This window comes from Hyperoodon ampullatus (assembly GCF_949752795.1).
Source record: "Hyperoodon ampullatus genome assembly, chromosome: 9".
Taxonomy (NCBI): Eukaryota; Metazoa; Chordata; class Mammalia; order Artiodactyla; family Ziphiidae; genus Hyperoodon; species Hyperoodon ampullatus.
Genome location: NC_136922.1, coordinates 94,645,504 through 94,654,176, shown reverse-complemented (window position 1 = coordinate 94,654,176; position 8,673 = coordinate 94,645,504).

The window sequence follows — 8,673 nt, the reverse complement described above, 5'->3', positions numbered from 1 at the left end:
TGGGGGGGAAATTTTTCCTTTTCCTTTAAATCAACTTAATTGTAACTTCAGGTCACCATCCGCTAAGGTGGTAGCAAATTCCAGCTCATCTTTTAAATTGAGATAAAATTCACCATTTTAACCATTCTAAAGTCTACAATTCAGTGTCTTTTAGTACATTCATAATATATTCACAACATAGTGCGACCATCATCACTATCTAATTCCAGAACATTTTCACCACCCTAAAAAGAAAGCTGGTACCCATCAAGCGGTCACCCCTCATCTCCCTCTCCTCCAGCCCCTGTCAACCACTAATCTGCTTTCTGTCTCTATGAATTTGCCTATTCTGGATATTTCATATCACTGGAATCCTACACTATGTGGCCTTTCGTGCCTGGCTTCTTTCACTTAGCAGGTTTTCGAGGGGCATCTGTGTTACAGCATATGTCAGTCCTTCATTCCTTTTCATCTCAGTCTGTTTTGAAGGCTGTTGTCCTTCCAAGGTGGTATCAGAGTCCCTGAGGCTTATGAGGGAAATCCTGGCTGGCACCTGTCCTCCGAGCCGGGCAGGCCCTGCTTCCTGGCTTTCCTGGGATACAGAGTCTTTGCTGGGGCTGAGGCTCTGGGGCCAGAGCTGCCTCTCCTGGCCACCGAGCCATGTGGCTCCAGAAGGCTCTCATGAGTGGTAGTGACCCTGATGCCCTGGAGGAGTCCCCAGACCTCTCTGCCCTTCCCGGGCAGGGGCCCACCCTCCTCACCTCACCACTTCTCCAAGGGCCCCCTCTCTCCAGGACACCCCATCATCTCTTCAGTGGCCTTAGGTTTTTAGTACAGATCAGTTTCATTTTCAGGCTGCCTTGCTCTCTGCCCCACCACAATTATTAAGGCAAAGACATACAAAGCCTGGTGAATTGCTTACAATTAGGAGATAGGTAGAGAGCCAAACAAAAATTTCATGAGAGTAGGTTATCCTACTACCTGCCAGAGTGTCATGGTTGGCCCTGCATCCCCACATGCACTGAGCAGTTCTGGAACGTTGGCGTTTACTAGACCAGGAGGGCACAGAGTTGCGAACCCAAATGTGCAGGGGCAGATGTTGGAAGGAAGGAAGGAAGGAGTAAATCCTACCAGTGGGGGCTGTGGGGGGCCCCCTCACTCAGGTCAGTGGGTTATTGCCAAGTGGCAATGCTGCTCCACTGTTAACAGCGCTTCCCAGCATTTTGGTGTTTTCCACAGGGGTTGGAAATACGAGTTGTTATATGAAACTTCATAATTTGTAATTCTGGCAAATAATTCATATTTTAATAGAAAACTTGTATAAGCCAAAAAATAACAGCCACAACACACACACACACACACACACATCTACATGATTGATTCAGCCTCTGGGCTACCAGTTGACAGTCTCTGATTTAAGGATACACTTGATGTCAGGGACCCCATGTAGCACAAGACATCACAAACCCTTAGGTAAATTGTCACTGGATGAGACCCCTAAAGACAAATACCTCCTAATTAGGCAAGGGCCTCATTTGCTGGCCCATCTCCCCCGTCTGGAAGGAAACTTTCTCACTGCTTATTATGTGAGGATAGGGTATGGGTCCTCATGGTTCAGGTGCTGAACTTGGAGGATATTAGGAAAGGTATTTCCATATGGATGAGGGCTGAAGGTATATACGGGTTATAGATTTTTCTGCTTACTCCTTTGGAGTGGGCTTGAGAAATCACACTGCCTTCTCCCCATAAGTCAATGAAATCACCTGAGATCTGCAACCAGACTCCCTATTACTGTGGGACACCAGGAAGGTCTTAGCTCTTGGCAGTGAGAGGAGTAAGAACAGATCATTTATAACAACAAACATAAATAATTCACTTTACTGTCCGTAAGTTAATAAAGTGAAAAAATTGTGAAACCAACACAAGGAGAAGTAAGTACTGGTGGTAGAATATATTTTACTACCTGGCGGTATTTTGGCATAGTTTCCCTCGCAGAGTCTGTTCTTGGCTGTCTACAATCAAATTCTCATTGCCAAGTCCATGTGAGTATTGTTGTATAACTCACTACGCTGCTTGGAGCCATGGGGTCTTCAAGGTCCTTCTTCCTTGGGTTCAGGAAGACACTGTCCTTTTTTTTTTTTTTTTTTTTTTTTTTTTTTTTTTTTTGCGGTACGCGGGCCTCTCACCGTTGTGGCCTCTCCCGTTGCGGAGCACAGGCTCCGGGCACACAGGCTCAGCGGCCATGGCTCACGGGCCCAGCCACTCCGCGGCATGTGGGATCTTCCCAGACCGGGGCACGAACCCGTGTCCCCTGCATTGGCAGGCGGACTCTCAAACACTGCGCCACCAGGGAAGCCCAAGACACTGTCCTTTTTGTGGCACAGAGGAGACATCCTTCTGGTGAAGAGGTTCCTCTCCACCGGGGCAAAGCCTCCCCTCTGTCAAGTTGATGTGTATTTCTCTCTAGAGCGTGGCTCATCTTGCTGAAATAAGTCTCCACTCCCCTGTCCTGTCCTTCTTTGTCACAGGGCCCCCAGTGATGTGATGATGTGGTTTGTCCTCTGTTGGGTTTTGGTTTTGTTTTGTTGCGTTTTGTTTTGTTTTTGGCTGCACCACGCAGCTTGCGGGACCTTAGTTCCCCTGGGCAGTGAAAGCGCGGAACCCTAACCACTGGACCGCCAGGGGATTCCTAGGTCCTCGCTGGTTTCCATCAGGCCAGATGATGACTCTGAATCTTTCTCATCCTCAACCTAACCCTAATACACGGTCTATGCTGGCGACCCGAAGTAGCGCACACAAACAGATGGTTCAAGCAGAAATACTGAGGGTAGTCAAAAGACTTTGGCCAAGAGATTTTCCTATCCCAGAGCCAACTGTGAGACACACTGAACAATGATACTGTGGCCCAGGAAATGAGCGTCAGTTCCTGGACGTGGGCACACCAAAAGCGGATTGTGGTGAGTAAGTCTTCGAAGCACTGGAATAATTTTGTATGGCCAGCGGTTTCCCGAAGCGGCTCCACAGGTTGTTCTCTGGAAGGAGGAGAGTCCACAGAACTTAAAGCACGTGAAAGTGAAGGGGAGGGTAGGCAAGGCAGCAGCTGCGAAATCCCCGCGACGTGGGCTTTTCTGCATCCAGGGAGAGAGGCACCGCGCTGGTGCAGCAGGGCCTGGAGGTCACCCTGGGACTGAGGCTTTGTGAGCTGGTGTGGGTTTCTCTGACAACACGATCCGCTTGGGATTTCAGGGGGCTTCCAGGCTATTTGTGTCCCAGTGCCATGGAGTAGGAACAGAACCACCGACTGCCCAGGTCACAGTCCTGGCTCTGTTCCTTACTTCGTCGAGGTTTATTTGTTTAACTTCCTCCTGCCTCTGTTTTCCTCATCTGAAAATCAGCATCTACCCCAGTGAGTTGTCATAAGTAATGAGTTCATATAGGCGAACACATACAAGAAACGCCTAAATGTCAGTTCGCAGTACTCGCCTCCTAAGTCCCAACTTTCTCTCTTGCTGTTTTCTGCCTCTCAGCCTGTGGTCCCTGTGCTCTCGGCTTGTTGCAGAAAATTCAGCTTTTCCAATAGCGCTTGACCAGACTCTCAGCCGTATTGGATTGCAGGTCACAGGCAGAAAGGGCCTCTCATGATAAAGCTGTATCTTCTTCCTTCTGTGTATGTTTTATTTTAACTCTAGTAAAAAACACTCAACATAAAATTTACCGTCTTAACCATTTTTCAGTGGCATTCAGTACATTCATTTTGTGCAAACGTCACCACCATCCACCTCCTGAACTCCTTTCATCCTGCAAAACCGAAGTTCATTACCCATCGAACGACTCTCTGTTTCCATCTCCTCCCAGCCCCTGGCAACCACTGCTCTACTGTCTCTCCCTATGAATTTGACTAGTCTGGTCACCTCCTATAAGTAAAATAGTGCACCTAGTCTGAGTGGCCACAATTTAATTAGTTGCTTCATTACTGGGTAATGAGAATGGCCAACTTGCTGCCAAGAAGAGAAGGCTCTCCACCTTCCTTGACTCAGCCAATTCCATATTCCAGGGTCACTTGCCAACCCCCCCTTCTTGATGCCAGTTTCTATAGCAAGACTCTTCCTAGGGTGAGCTACAGAAAGCCCTGCCCAATTGGCTTAGGCAAAAAAGGAATCCATTGGCACATGTAACTAAAAGTCCAGGGTGGAGAGGGAGGGCTCCAGGTAAACCTAAACCAGACTCTTACACTATGTCATCAAGGCCAGCAGCAGCTCTGTATTTTGGTTCCATTCTTCTCCATACTGCCTGCATACTCAGACTCCACACAATGGAAAGTGCTCCAGGATCACATCTTCCCAGATGCAAGGTCATCAGGAAAAAGAGAGCTTCCTTTCCCTTAATAATTCAGATAAAGTCCTGGCCCTGACTGACCTTGCCCGCACCCAGGTCATGTGTCCACCCCCGAACCAATCTCTGTGGTAAGGTCTGGGTCATATGTCCAAGCCTGTAGCTGAGGTCAGGGTCATCCTCACCCAAATCACAGGACAAAGAGAAGAGACAAAGAAAATGCTACTGTCACAGGAAGAAAGGGGACAGACTGTTAGGCAGGAAAAAACAGCAAATGTTTGCCATATAGACAGTGGAATAGTAAAACCCTTTAAAAAGAATAAAGTAAATCAGTATTTGTTGATTTGGAGCAATCTCCAAGCTAAGTTAGAAGGAAGCAAGATGCAGAAAAGCAGCAGAGTGTATGTCCATCTGTGGCCGCCAAAAGATGCGTATGTGTTCATGTATGCGTGTGTGCTTGTACAGGCATGAAGATTTTTGTGAGAATATACAAGAAACAGTTCACGGGTATTTATCTCTGTACAGCGGAACTGGGGGGCATGGGACTTTGTTTTCTGTCCTTCTGAATTTTTAGCTGAATACGTGTACATTTTCATTAAATATCAACTTACCAGGCCCCACCTTTAAGTCGTATTCAGAGCATCTGTGTTAGAATTGTTACCTCACAGAAACTGGGGAAGATCACTGGGTCCATGGAATCTGTGGCCTGGCTGAGATTTTGACTGAGGGGCAATGGGTCTGGGATAGTGAGGCCCCAGGGCCCTGGGCCAGGAGCTGGGCAAAGCAGAGCCACCTGTCATGTTTTCTATGTCAGGGGTACGGGCTGCAGAGCCCTTCAGAGGGAAAGGGAAGCTTGGGACTCAGCTCTGAGAGCTCATGGCTGGGCACTGTCTTCCTTTTTCAGAAACAAAGAGAAAACTAGCGTCTGGGTGGGCCTGGATTTGGGGTCCAAAGCATCTTTGGAAGGATCTCAGAGCAGCTACAAGTCCCCTCTTTGGCACCCTGGTCCCAAAGATGCCCCCAGAAGTGCTTGATTTTACCTTGGCCGTGAACCCACTTACCATTATTTATATAAGGTGATTACCATTTACATCTAGATATCGTGTAGCAGAAACATTCTGCAAATTGCTGAAACGTCAAATCAACTCTGTGGTATCATTTCTAAGTCCAGGGACAGCGTCTGCTCCTGTGTGTTAAGACTTCATCAGGTGCTGCTCGGGTGGCTGGGCCATCTGCTTACAACCTTCCAAAATTAGGAGCCCAGGAGACACCCACAGACTCATGACCCAGGAACTGCCAGCCACCTTCACAGACACTCCACTTCCCCAACCTGAAAATCAAGCCGAGAGAGATCAAAAACTCTTCCTTCCACAAATTCTTTAACAATTATTGAGCATCAAATACACACTGGGCACATTGCTAAGTGCTGGGAAGACAGAGGCCAAGGACACACCCAGTCCCGGCCCTTGGAGCTTCATGATGAGAGCCTAATCAGCGGATGGAAGCTGGGCCGCTTGGTGAGCACACTGGCTACCAGCTCTGAGAGTGAGAGAGCAACTGTGCTCAGCACTTCCTGATGGAAGCAACCTCCGCAGGCAAGAAAAACTGTTCCCAGCCAAAAGATTGACTTCACAATGAGAACGATGTCTCAGGCATTAGCCCTCTCTCCCTGGAGGGTAACAGGAACCTGCAAGTGACCGAGAAAACTTGCACCAAATCTTTGTTGTAGTCACCAAATTTGACTTTGTACTTTTTTTCTAAAATGACAAAAATAAATTTTTAAAATTATAAAGTTAATACATAAGCTGTTTCATGCAAACAATATATAAATTTTTTCATTTTAAACTTTCACTTGAGTTTGGTATACTACATGTGCTTCTCAGTACTTTTTAATATATGTAAAATAAATATTTATGATTATTTTTTACAAAAGTTAATACATTCTGCAACTTGCTTCTTATGTCACTTCATATAGCTCTCTTGCATTCTTTTTTAACACTTACATAGAATTCCACAGTTTGGAGATACCATAATTATTATTACTTCATTATTCTCCTAGGGGTGGACATTTAAATTGTTTCTAATTTTTTAATAGCACAGGCAATGCTGTAATGAATATTCTAGCATATTTACTTTTGTGCCCTTGTACAAGTGTTTCTTTTTTTGTTTGTTTGTTTTTTGGCTGTGTTGGGTCTTCGTTGCTGCGTGCGGGCTTTCTCTAGTTGCGGCAAGCGGGGGCTACTCTTTGTTGCGGTACGTGGGCTTCTCAATGCGGTGGTTTCTCTTGTTGCGGAGCACGGGCTCTAGGCGTGCGGGCTTCAGTAGTTGTGGCATGCAGGCTCAGTAGTTGCAGCTTGCAGGCTCTAGAGCACGGGCTCAGTAGTTGTGGCGCACAGGCTTAGTTGCTCCACAGCATGTGGGATCTTCCCTGACCAGGGCTCGAACCCATGTCCCCTGCATTGGCAGGCAGATTCTTAACCCTTGTTCCACCAGGGAAGTCCCTGTACAAGTGTTTCTATGGAATAAGTTTCCAGAAGTGGAATTGCTGGGTCAAAAGTTCTCTGAAATGGTTCAGCTTGAGTTTGAGGTGAAAATACTGTGTAAGTAAACATTCTGCAGAGCAGAGTTATTAAATAATGCACAAGATGAATTATTCAGAGTGATATTTAAAGTGTGCCCAAGGGTATGCTTTGTGCCTTTGGGCTACCTTGTCAGAAATGTTCCAGTTTCCTTGTGAGGACAGGAAATCAGCAGAGCAGGATTCCTGAGCCGGGGTCTCCCTGATCCCACTGACAGGAACGTGTGAAGGGTTTTGATGGCAGCATCAGAGTTATTCACGGACTGAACGCATCAGTTGATCACACAAGAGGATGGATCTCACGTGCGCATGAGAAGCCCTCAGACTCCTAAGTGCTGTTCTGAAGAGAGAACAGCATACCCAAGAGGCGTTTCGGTGTCAGCACCTGTCCTCACACAGTGGGGCTGATCCTCTTCCTGCTTAGATAATAAGCTCCGGGTCAGTTTCTCACTTACTCAAAACTCACACTGTATATACTTGCTGTCTAAAACTCACACTGTATATACTTGCTGTCTAAACCTCTTTTTTTTTCTTTTGGCTGTGTTGGGTCTTCGTTGCTGCACGGGGGCTTTCTCTAGTTGCAGCGAGCGGGGGCTACTCTTCATTGTGGCGCAAGGGGTTCTCACTGCGGTGGCTTCTCGTTGCGGAGAGCAGGCTCTAGGCACGCGGGCTCAGTAGTCGTGGCACGCAGGGCTCAGTAGTCGTGGCTTGCAAGCTCTAGAGCATAGGCTCAGTAGTTGTGGCGCACGGGCTTAGTTGCTCCGCAGCATGTGAGATCTTCCCAGATCAGGGCTCGAACCTGTGTCCCCTGCATTAGCAGGCGGATTCTTAACCACTGCACCACCAGGGAAGTCTCCAACATCTCTCTGATTGAATAACTTTCAACCTGAGAGAAGTGAGGAACCAAGCATCATATTTAGCCCCGAGTTCCCTGAATCTTACACAGTGCCTGGCACACAAGCGGTCTTGGCAAATGCTTCTTGCAGTATGGCACAGACTAATGTCAGTGCTAGTTGGGCTGTTAATTTACTACTGGGCGTGGGCAAATCACCTCCCTGCTGTAAGCCTCAGTTCCCCATCTCCCTGCTGGAGTTGTTTCAGGGCTGAAGTGAAACATACACATAGCCTACAGTATTGTGAATTGATGTAAAAGGTGAGGATTAGAAAGTGGCCTCCATTTGTGACTTTTCAAATATGCCCAGACTTTAAGGAACATTTTGGGGTCTAAAAAGCAGGTTAGAGTTTTTTTTTTTTCTCACAGATATTTTACGATTCAATTAAGTAGGGATTCAAAGTGGTAAAAAAAAAAAAATGCCCTGTTTTCTGTAATACTAAAACTGTTTTCATTTTGAGTGGGGTAAGAATACAGCCTTTGAAACTTTTTAAAAATATATTTATTTATTTTTGGCTACACTGAGTCTTCGTTGCTGCACGCGGGCTTTCTCTAGTTGCGAAGAGCGGGGGCTACTCTTTGTTGAGGTGTGCAGGCTTCTCATTGCAGTGGCTTCTCTTGCTGCAGAGCATGGGCTCTAGGCGTGTGGGCTTCAGTAGTTGTGGCACGCGGGCTCAGTAATTGTGGCTCACGGGCTCTAGAGCACAGCCTCAGTAGTTGTGGCACACGGGTTTAGTTGCTCCGCGGCATGTGAGATCTTCCCGGACCAGGGCTCGAACCCGTGTCCCTTGCATTGGCAGGCGGATTCTTAACCACTGCGCCACCAGGGAAGTCCCTGAAACATTTTTATGTTCCCTGGTTTGGCTTTGGAACCGACTGGTGAAAGTTTCTC